The sequence below is a fragment of the Gracilinanus agilis genome, chromosome 4 (genome assembly GCF_016433145.1).
Source record: "Gracilinanus agilis isolate LMUSP501 chromosome 4, AgileGrace, whole genome shotgun sequence".
Lineage (NCBI taxonomy): Eukaryota > Metazoa > Chordata > Mammalia > Didelphimorphia > Didelphidae > Gracilinanus > Gracilinanus agilis.
The window spans coordinates 53727563-53737771 of NC_058133.1; the positions used below are offsets into that span (position 1 = coordinate 53727563).

At 40.1% G+C, this 10209-nt stretch overlaps 4 non-coding genes across 4 annotated transcripts; 3 read left to right on the forward strand and 1 right to left on the reverse strand.

Moving 5' to 3' along the window:
• Positions 1-7390: 7390 nt before the first annotated feature.
• TRNAG-UCC lies at positions 7391-7462 on the forward strand. Its single transcript has one exon. It is a non-coding gene; the product is annotated as a tRNA-Gly (tRNA).
• A 506-nt stretch (positions 7463-7968) lies between these two features.
• Positions 7969-8040, forward strand: TRNAE-CUC. The gene has a single exon. It is a non-coding gene; the product is annotated as a tRNA-Glu (tRNA).
• A 506-nt stretch (positions 8041-8546) lies between these two features.
• On the forward strand, positions 8547-8618 carry TRNAD-GUC. Its single transcript has one exon. It is a non-coding gene; the product is annotated as a tRNA-Asp (tRNA).
• Positions 8619-9585: 967 nt separating this feature from the next.
• On the reverse strand, positions 9586-9656 carry TRNAG-GCC. Its single transcript has one exon. It is a non-coding gene; the product is annotated as a tRNA-Gly (tRNA).
• Positions 9657-10209: the final 553 nt, after the last annotated feature.

Below are 10209 nucleotides of genomic sequence, written 5' to 3' on the forward strand. Positions count from 1 at the left end.
CACATTTTATTTTTTATTTAACAAAATTTTTATTTAAAAAAATTTTCCATGGTTACATGATTCATGTTTCTCCCTTCCCTCATCCCTCCACTTTCCCAGAGCTGACAAGCAATTCCACTGGGTGATACATATACATATATTATCACTTGAATCCATTTCCATATTATTTATTTTTGTAAAAGAGCAGTCCCTTAAAACCAAAACCCTACATCATATACCCATAAAAACAAGTGATAAATCACATGTTTTCTTCTGGATTTCTACTCCCACAGTTCTTTCTCTGGACGTGGGTAGCATTCTTTCTCGTAAGTCCCTCAGAATTGTCCTGGATCATTGCCTTGCTTTTAGTAGCAAAGTCAGTCACATTTGATCATCCCACAATGTTTCAGACTCTGTGTATAATGTTCTCCTGGTTCTGCTTATTTCATTCCGCATCAGTTCATGGAGGTCTTTCCAGTTCTTATTGTAATTCATCAATTCACCATTACTTATAGCACAATAGCATTCCATCACCATCAGATATCACAATTTGTTCAGCCATTCCTCAATCGAAGGACACCCCCTCATTTTCCATTTTTTTTTTGCCACCACAAAGAGTGAGGCTATAAATATTTTCATACAAACAAGTCCTCACCCAGTTTTTTTTTTGTGTGTTTTTTTTTTTTAATCTCTGGGATATAAACCCAGTAGCGGCATTGTTGGATCAAAGAGCATGATGAATTTGTGTTTTATAAGAAAACTTCATCCAATTGTAAGAATTGGGAAAAAAACTTATTATATTGTTTGAACCTAGCCTTGAGGCTGAAAAACGGGACCACCTTTCCCTTTGCATAGAGACCCTTAATCAAGGACCCAAGTTATGCTAACCAGAACTCATTCAGACTCCAAGATTGTTGTAAGGAATTTTCTCACAATTGTACATCTTAAGCAAGCCAAATATTTTATCTGAAAACCAACCTTTACTGTTACCATTTCCATGTTCCTTGTGATGGCTTTCAGATCATTGGGGAGTGGGGCACCTCTTTTTCTGAATCCAAAGAACTGCACCTGTTTATTCTCACCCTCCCAACTTAGAAAGTCCCTAATCCAGTTAGAAATCAGATTACCTAATGTTGTATTTATTCTTTTCAATTAATTGACATTATTTGATTGTTTTTATTGCATAAGACTCTTGTCTCCTCCTGAATTCAGGGCCCAGCACTTAAGCTAAGGAAGGAACCCTAGTCCCAATTTGTTAAGTGATTGGCATGCATTCCTTAATAAAGCAAAATGCTCAGAAGCTCGAACTTCTATTTCCTCTTTCATTTCATCTTTCACCTGCCACAGGGAGAATTAGAGGGAAATGTGACAAAGGATAAATATGTAAAGAATGGGATTTTAAGAACGAATATACTGAATGCTTCTAATGGGATATATACAGACATTATGTTTAACAACACATTTTCACAAGTGGATTAAAGACTTGCTATATTAAATTTCATTAATAATTGTGAAGAGGGTGAAATCATTTATCTATTTGAAGTATTGGATCATTTTAAAGCCCTTCATGTAAGTAAGATTCTTATCAGGTATCTAAAATTTAGGTAAAGATTGAAACAGTGAGTGGTATGTAAAGAGCCGAAATTCTCTGGAATTTCTGGTCATAGTCTTATATCTGTTAATGAAACTAGATCTCTAACACTTAAACAGGTCTTTTATTGCATGAACTAGTTATATAAAACCAAATTTAGAAGCTTGTATTAAATTGTCTTGAGTTTGCAAAAAAAATTTAAGAGTGGGTGAATGACTTGAATATAAAGAAGGAAACTATAAGAAAATTAGGCAAACACAGAATAATATACTTGTCAGATCTCTAGGAAAGGAAAGATTTTAAAACCAAGCAAGAGTTAGAAAAAATTACAAAATGTAAAATAAATAATCAAAAGGGAAACAACAAAAATTTTTTTATAACAAAAAACTCTGACAAGGGTCTAATTACTCAAATATACAAGGAGCTAAATCAATTCTACAAAAATCAAGCCATTCCCCAACTGATAAATGGGCAAGAGACATGAATAGGCAATTTTCAGGTAAAGAAATCAAAAGTATCAATAAGCACATGAGAAAGTGTTCCAAATCTCTAATAATTAGAGAAATGCAAATCAAAACAACTCTGAGGTATCACCTCACACCTAGCAGATTGGCTAAAATGAAAGAAGGGGAGAGTGNTAAACAGACTTGTACGAAAATATTTATAGCTGTGCTTTTTGTGGTGGCAAAAAACTGGAAAAGGAGGGTATGTCCTTCAATTGGGGAATGGCTGAACAAACTGTGGTATATGTGGGTGATGGAATACTATTGTGCTCAAAGGAATAACAAACTGGAGGAATTCCATGTGAACCGGAATGACCTCCAGGAATTGATGCAGAGTGAAAGGAGCAGAACCAGAAGAACATTGTACACAGAGACTGACACACTGTGGTAAAAAATTGAGTTTGCAAAAAGTCTTTCTGCATGTTCTTGAGGCCTGAGAAGCAGGTCTTAAAGGAAAAGCCACTCCTACTTGTTCTGAGTTCTACTTGTTCCTGTTGCTTCCTACGTCCGAAAATCTCAAAGAAGGTTGAAAAGGACTTCACAGGGCAGAGGCTGTTGTACAAGCTGGACTTATGGATTTTTATTTAAACTTTCAATAGACCAGCGGGATGTTTTACTGCTGGCCATGTCAACCAGCATTGAAGAAAGGACTTTTGGACTGTTTGTGATACTGTACTCCATTTCTCTTAAAAATTGTATGGAGGGCAGCTGGGTGGCTCAGTAGACTGGGAGTTGGGCCTAGAGACGGGAGGTCCTGGTTCAAATCTGGCCTCAGATACTTCCTAGCTGTGTGATTCTGGGCAAGTCACTTAACCTCCATTGCCTAGCCTTTACTGCTCTTCTACCTTGGAGCCAAGATGGAAGGTAAAGGTTTTTTATAAAAACAAACAAATAAATAAAAAACAATTGTAGTATGTTTTTTAACTTATAAACTTTTTTTTCCCCTCAACATCTTCTGTCTTTGGCTATATATCTCTCTGAGTGTTAGATTTATCAAATTTCAAATTAAATAGACCCATGTTATAGGGTCCCTGTTATTGCTGAACCCGCCATGTTCTTGAGTTCCTGTTATTATTTTTCACAGGTAAAAAGTTATTAGGATCTTAAAGACATTATTGATATAATTGTCTTTTGGTCTTGTCTGTACTGATAACAAAAATTAGAAGATGAATCAAGTTTCCTTTAAATATCTATTTTTGCATCTCTAAACTGCCTGAATGCTGAAGACGGTGTCAGTTTTGGCTTTTAGCTTCCATCTGGCAGTATCCTTTATGGAGAAGACATGAATAGCAGGTCACTCATTTTTATAAGACTATGTATGATGGGGTTTTCTGTTATATCAATTCATTTCTCAGGAAGATAAGACCTCTCTCTTTGATCTTATACAGTAAAAAAATAAGTAACAGTCTCAATGGTTTTTTGAATACTGTCTCTGTCATTCATTCAGTTAGGGATCTTTTTAAGCTTTTGTGTCATCTGTACATTTTATAAACATGCCATATGTGCCTTTATACAATTCTTGGATAAAAATGTTAAAACACCACAGGGTGAAGCAAAGATCCCTAGAACATTACGCTGTAGATTTCCTTCAAAATTCACAGAACTTGAAGTCTGAGAATCTAAACCTGAGAACCTGGATTTGAATCCCAATTCTGTCACTTTGTGACTTTGGGCATCTCATTAAATCTCTCTGCTTAATCTCTTTCCAGACCTTTTTTTAAATCTGTAAAATAAAGGGCTTGAACTAGATGATCTATCTCTAAAGTCTTCTTAGTCTAGACTTAGGATCATATGATCTAAGTTGATATCAAACCATTGGTGATTGTTTTTTTTTTAAAGTCATAGATTTTTTGACTTTATGTCTGGTCATGTGGATAGTTCTAAATCACCCCAAGTATATTTTATTGTTCAACCCCTATCTTTCCATTTTAGTCATTAGAACAGCACTGAGAGAGAAGGTGAAAACAGTTAATTACAGGTAACCTGTCTTTGCCACCCCTACCTGAAAGGTAGACTTGCAAACTTTAAGGATTATAATCTAGATTATGTGATAATTAGATTAAGTCTACACTGCCCAACTTTAGATTTAATCACCAAAGGTGAGAGCACCTCTCATTCTGGGAGGTCCATCACCCACTTGTGCTAGAGTGAGTGACAAATCAGAATCAACTGACTGTCCCCTGTACTATGAGAAGCGTCTATTGTGATTGGACATGCAAATTAGGAGGGAGGCACAGAAAGTGACACATAAGTGACCCCTTTAAAAGGAGAAGGTCCTCAGTCAGCTGGAGACTTCTGGTAAAGTGAGTGTCTGGTGGCAGACCTCTTCTGGTTCATGGAGGAGTGTTGGAATGCTGAGACCCTGGTGAGACTGCTTTAAATATCTTCTTTGAATTCCTCGTGGTAAGTTTAAAGGCTGGCTGAATCTTCCTGAACTTCTCTTAAGAAATGTCTTTTAGTAGACTCAGTGAATGAAGTTTTGCTCCATTTTACCTCCCGGCCTCTAACTCTCGGCTAAGGGTTAAGCTCTACCTGGATTAATTAGAGGATCCTAGTAAATTACCTACTAGGTTAGATTCTTATTTCCTTATTTCCTCTCTCTCTTCTTAATTGTAAATAAACTTCCATAAAAGTCAATTTTGACTTGAGATTATTCTTAATTGAGGATTGATAATAGTTCAATCCTCTGGTGACCATCTTTTAATATATTGAACCCATAAAAACCCTTTTTCTCCCTTACAATTAAAAAGTGGAAGAGACTTTATAGATTGTCTCACTAATCTCTTCTTTTTACAGATGGGGAAAGTGGAGTCCAATAACATTAAGAAATACACAGATAGAAGGTAAGGGTTTAAAAAAAAAAAAAAAGAAAGAAATGTACCCAAGTTTGTACAAATAGTTAAGAGGCGGGGCTGGGATTTGAATCCAAGTGCTCTGACAAAATCCAGCATCCTATCAACAAGGAAACCTGAAGGCACTAGACAGCCTCAGCCATAATTCCTGACAGTCTCAAAAGAGATGCTCTCCTCTTCCATTCTGCAGCAAAACTGGGAAAATCTAGGAGAGTCATGGAAGCACCAGAATATCTTCGTAGAAATTGGGTGCACCAAGGACAGAATAGGAGTCCATATATTATTATCCTCAGTGTCAGTGCGAATTAGCGTTTTATTAAGTGCCTAACTATGTGCCAGGCATTGTGTTAAGCTGTGAGTTTTGATAACTCTTCAAAAGTGAGGCACGAAAAACATCTGAGACCAGTCTATTTATTGGTAAAGGTAGAAGTCACTGGTCTTGCAGTAACCAAAGATTCCTAATACAGGCAGAGCAGCTTTTAAAATACAGTTTAGTGGTTATAGAAGGTCCTACGATACATGCTAAACTGGAATTCCTCTAGAGACTCGAGGTGCCCAGGGAGCCCCGGACCCCACACTCCCATGAGGAAAGGTGTCTCCCGACTCCAGCATGCCTTGCACAGAGCCACAATGACCAGAGTGGTTGGAGAGTTGCAGCTAGGAAGCCCATGGAAAAGGCAATCCGAGAGATTCCATTTTAAGAAAGTAACAGGGTCTGCCTTTGTCCCAGCCCCTCATTGTGCCTGTATTTGTAATAGCTTTGGCTTAAGCTGACCCAATTCTCATTTCTGAAGCTAGTCCACATCCGGATGGGTAGTTGATAAAATGTGACCAGTCAGGGCAGGGAGGAGTGGAAAGATAGTAATAAGCCAATTTAAAGGTAGATAATAAGCCAGTTAGTTATAAGATGAGATGATGATGATCTACCAGGGAATGAGCACATTTGTCCATTAAACCCAGATATAACATGCCTTGGTTATGATAGTGATTCACCTATCAAGAGTTGCTGAGTTTACAAGGGCTGACGGGGATATTATTGGGGATGAAGACCCTAAAGGATAATATGGAATTTTAGGTCTTGATCAATGATACATGTCAAACCCAGGGGAATTGCTCATCACCTAAGGGAGTATAGGGGGATTTGGGGGAGAGGGGAAGGACAGGAAATAGGTAACTAGGGGGAAATATTCAAAATAAAAACTTTAAAAAAAAAAAAGAGTTGCTGAGTTCAGAAGAAGGGGGTAGTTCTGAGTTTCTCAAAAATCCTTTCATCCTGGAGACAATCAAACTCAGGAGGGTCCAAAGTGGAAGTTTTTTCTAAATGGAGAGTAAAAAGAGCTGGTCGCCCTCTGGTGGGCAAAAGGAGAAAATGGTTTTTGGACACTTAGCAGGCTCAGCCCAGCCCATGCCAAGATGCTGCATGGAAATTAGAGCTGTGTGGCCGCGTGTCTCCGGAGGGACCTCCCGGACGGCTGAAAGAAACGTTCCCACCCACCATGGGGCATCCACTTATCTTTTAAAATAGAAATAGGAATTTAGGCCACACGTTTTGGGCCAACAGCTTACCTTCTGCAGGATAGCCTCACGTGGTTAAAGTCTGCAGAATTTTAACTTCAAAATCCTGTGAAAGAAAAAAAAATACCCCATTTTGGGTTGTAGGCACATGATTGCCAGAAAAGATTTTATTGATTTCAGTTAAACTAAGGGTAAACTTTTCTCCTTAGAGGGGGAGAGAAGGCCAGAATTGCCCGCCATGACTCTAGAAATCTCTTAGACGAGTTATCTTGCAAAGTGGAGCCAAGAGCTGAAGTCTATAGCCAGAACCACGCTCCACTCCAACCAATCGTCACCCCCAAACGTCCCCAAGTTAAAAAAAAAACAAAACTGGGGCGGCGACACGTGTGTCATCCCAGCATCGGGGTCTCTCCGTCGTCGTTCCAGTTTTAGTATATGTCACTGTTTGAAAGCATTCGGAAAGCCTTTCCGAGCTCCCTAAATGTGGCTCGCTATTTTTACTATTGTTGGCGCCCCTCGCCTTGGGTGGCACACTAACTAGGAGCCAGTGGAGTTTGCGCTTTGGTTTTATTCATTTAACTTCTAAACAAAACCATAAACGAACTTGGCAAGGGGAAAGCGACGTCATCACCGTTTTCACCTGGACGGCTCAACCTTTCTAACCTTTCTCTTTAAGGATAAAGAAGTTCCATTTTCCGCTCCTTTAAAATAACAACAAAAGAAGCAGATATCTCTTAAAGCCAAGAAACGAATTCGAATGACCAAATTTTATAGTCTTACCAGGAGGTGTTTGGGAGGCACTAGATCCAGCCGTCTCATTCCACAGAGATTGGGGAGAGAGGGAGAGGCTTCTTTCCCAAGAACAGTTAAAATTTTTGCAAAGGAACAGAATCAGTGGCATCTTGCAGGCAGAGCTTCATATAGAATTATGAGCACCGTATCTTCCACCAGCGTTGGTGGTATAGTGGTGAGCATAGCTGCCTTCCAAGCAGTTGACCCGGGTTCGATTCCCGGCCAACGCACCATTTTTTTGGCGGGAACAATTTAAAGAAAAACTATGATTTTTTTTTCTTTAACGGCAGCATGTTATCCACAGTCCTCTTCCACCCCACTCTGACGTTTTATTCAAAGGATAAACCTACCGGGATTGATGCCAGTTACTCCACCTTCTCTCCAGGTCTAGGCTAGGGCAACAAGCCTCACTCCGCCGGTAGAGAAATCGGCTTTCGCTCTCTTCCAGCATCCGTCCAGTTCTTGCCTTTTCTCTCTGAGCGAGCTCCACCTAGTTCATTCCTAGCAGGGAAAGGTGGAAAAGCCAGTTTGAGCTGGTTGGGGGATCCGCTTGGCGCGCTAGGCGGGAAATGGTCCGGGCGGGCGCGTAGTTACGGCGCGCCGAAGAATCCAGTGAACACTCCAGTCCTCCGAGGAGGAAGGATTGAACCACCAATCAGAATTTAGACACACGCAAGCATTACGTCTTTTTTGAACAACAATCATGAAGGAACAGGAAGAGGAAATAAACAAGTCCTCCCTGGTGGTCTAGTGGTTAGGATTCGGCGCTCTCACCGCCGCGGCCCGGGTTCGATTCCCGGTCAGGGAAGGTATTCTTTTCCCCGCGGTTTTTGTATTTTGTATCCGAGGTGAAAGGCAATAATTCATGGAAGGTGCGTAACACTATTCGCCTGTTCTCTGATATTTAAGGTTGAAAAAGTGTCATCTCCAAACTATTCCCTTTCAGAACAATGATTTTACTTCTTTTGCTAGTAACTGCGTGGGGCTGGGGGGGCGGGGTTAGTATCTCATTTCTGAAGGTGGAAGGAAAAGAAAATAGATGTTAATTTTTTTAAACAGAGAAGTGGGAGTCGGCTGCACGTGTGAAATGGTGCTTGAACGGCCGCACTATTAGCGGCATTCATTTTTACAAGCGATCAAGGTGAAAGTAATATGTGAATATTTATAAGGTCCCAACAAAACAGGGCAAAAAATCGTTAAAAGAAACTAAATAAAGTGAACATTTGTGACAAAAACACGAAAATAATAGTAAAACCAGTGTCCAAAACTCTTATAATGCATTTGGAGAAGCTCTTGGAATTCCTAATGTCAAGCTCCTCGTTAGTATAGTGGTGAGTATCCCCGCCTGTCACGCGGGAGACCGGGGTTCGATTCCCCGACGGGGAGACGACAAAACCAGACTTTTGTCTTTTAACCCTTTCCTCTTCGAGGAAAAACTCTTCCCCAACCCCCCAGGAGGTTTACCCAGGCAACTAAATAATTCTCATCTCTGAACTTAATGTATAATAGCATATGAAATATATATTCTAATAAATACCGAATATTTCTCTAGAATACAGTACAGTGTTCTAGACTAGGGTTCTTGACAGAAATTCACCAAGGTGCACCCAGAGGTCTAGACAATCCTCCAGAGAAATTCATGAGGAAGGGTCCCTCCCAGTAGGCTGGGGCGAGAGAGGGGAATCCTAGGTCAAAGTCAATCCCTAAAGTTAACCCCATTCACCCAGGGCCTGAGTCCGGGTGGAGCAGGGAAAGGGGGCCTGGATTTTACTAATGTTTAATTATTGATTATGTCTTGTAATTATTAAATTTTAGTTTAATTATTTTAAAATTTTTTACTTCATTTTCTATTTAAATTATTTCCTTCAAGAAAAAGGAAAATAGCACAGTCCTAGTTTCATAATCAATCAATCAAACATTTGTTAAAACTCCAACGGATAAGTTCAAGACAGATGCCCCAATCATTCACAGATGGGTGATGGGTTCACTTCTTTATAAACGCCAGTTTGTTTTCCGCCTATGGCGTGATTTCCCCTTTCCAGAAGGGATTCGGGGTCCCTTGACCTCTCCTCCTGGAGCCTTCTTAAGACGGTAACCCATTGGCGAAACTAAAGGATAGTGAATGCTGGTTGGGGTCCTTGGGATGCAAGGTCCGAAGATACCTTGAAAAGAGGTGAACAGTGGCGGGTCACACATGCCTGGTGTCTACCCCTTCACTGTTCGGGGGAGTTCCTGGACCGCGGCAAAACTCGTTGGTACTGAGCCAGATTATCGATTTAAAGACAACCAAAGTTCATAAAACAACAAGAGATCTTGGAGTTTAAACTTGGAAAAGAAAAAAAAGTCTTGGTCTTGCATTGGCCGGGAATCGAACCCGGGCCTCCCGCGTGGCAGGCGAGAATTCTACCACTGAACCACCAATGCAGACGACGCAAATCGTTTCTCGGAACTTTCTTTTCATCATGCATTTCTCTATATCCATTCACTGAGGATATTTAGGGATATCTTCATGTATATCAGGGTGCTGAGAATCTAGGTTATGTTACCACAAGAAAAAAAGATTAAGAAAAATTGCGAGAGGAAAGCCTGATCTTCATTTCACCAAACACATCATTAATAGTCTACTCGGGCTTCCTTAATGACAGATCTTACAATTAAAGCATCACCCTTCTCATTCTTTCTCTTACTTCTCCCTTTTCCTCCCTCCTCACCGATCCCTTCTTCCGCTCACTCATCCTCACTTCCCCGATCCTTCTTTGCTCCCTCTCCCCAATTCCTTCCTTACCTCATTCTCACCTTCCTCCCTTCTTTTGCTCCCACCTAATTCTTGTCTTCCCCTACTTCCCCAATTTCTTTTGTCTTCTATTAATTTAATCTTTTTTCATTATTCTTTGCTCCCCTCTCCACATTCTTTTGTCTTCCGCCCGGATTGCAATTCCACTTTTGTCCTTCCTCCATCTTCACTTCCTATCCTCCG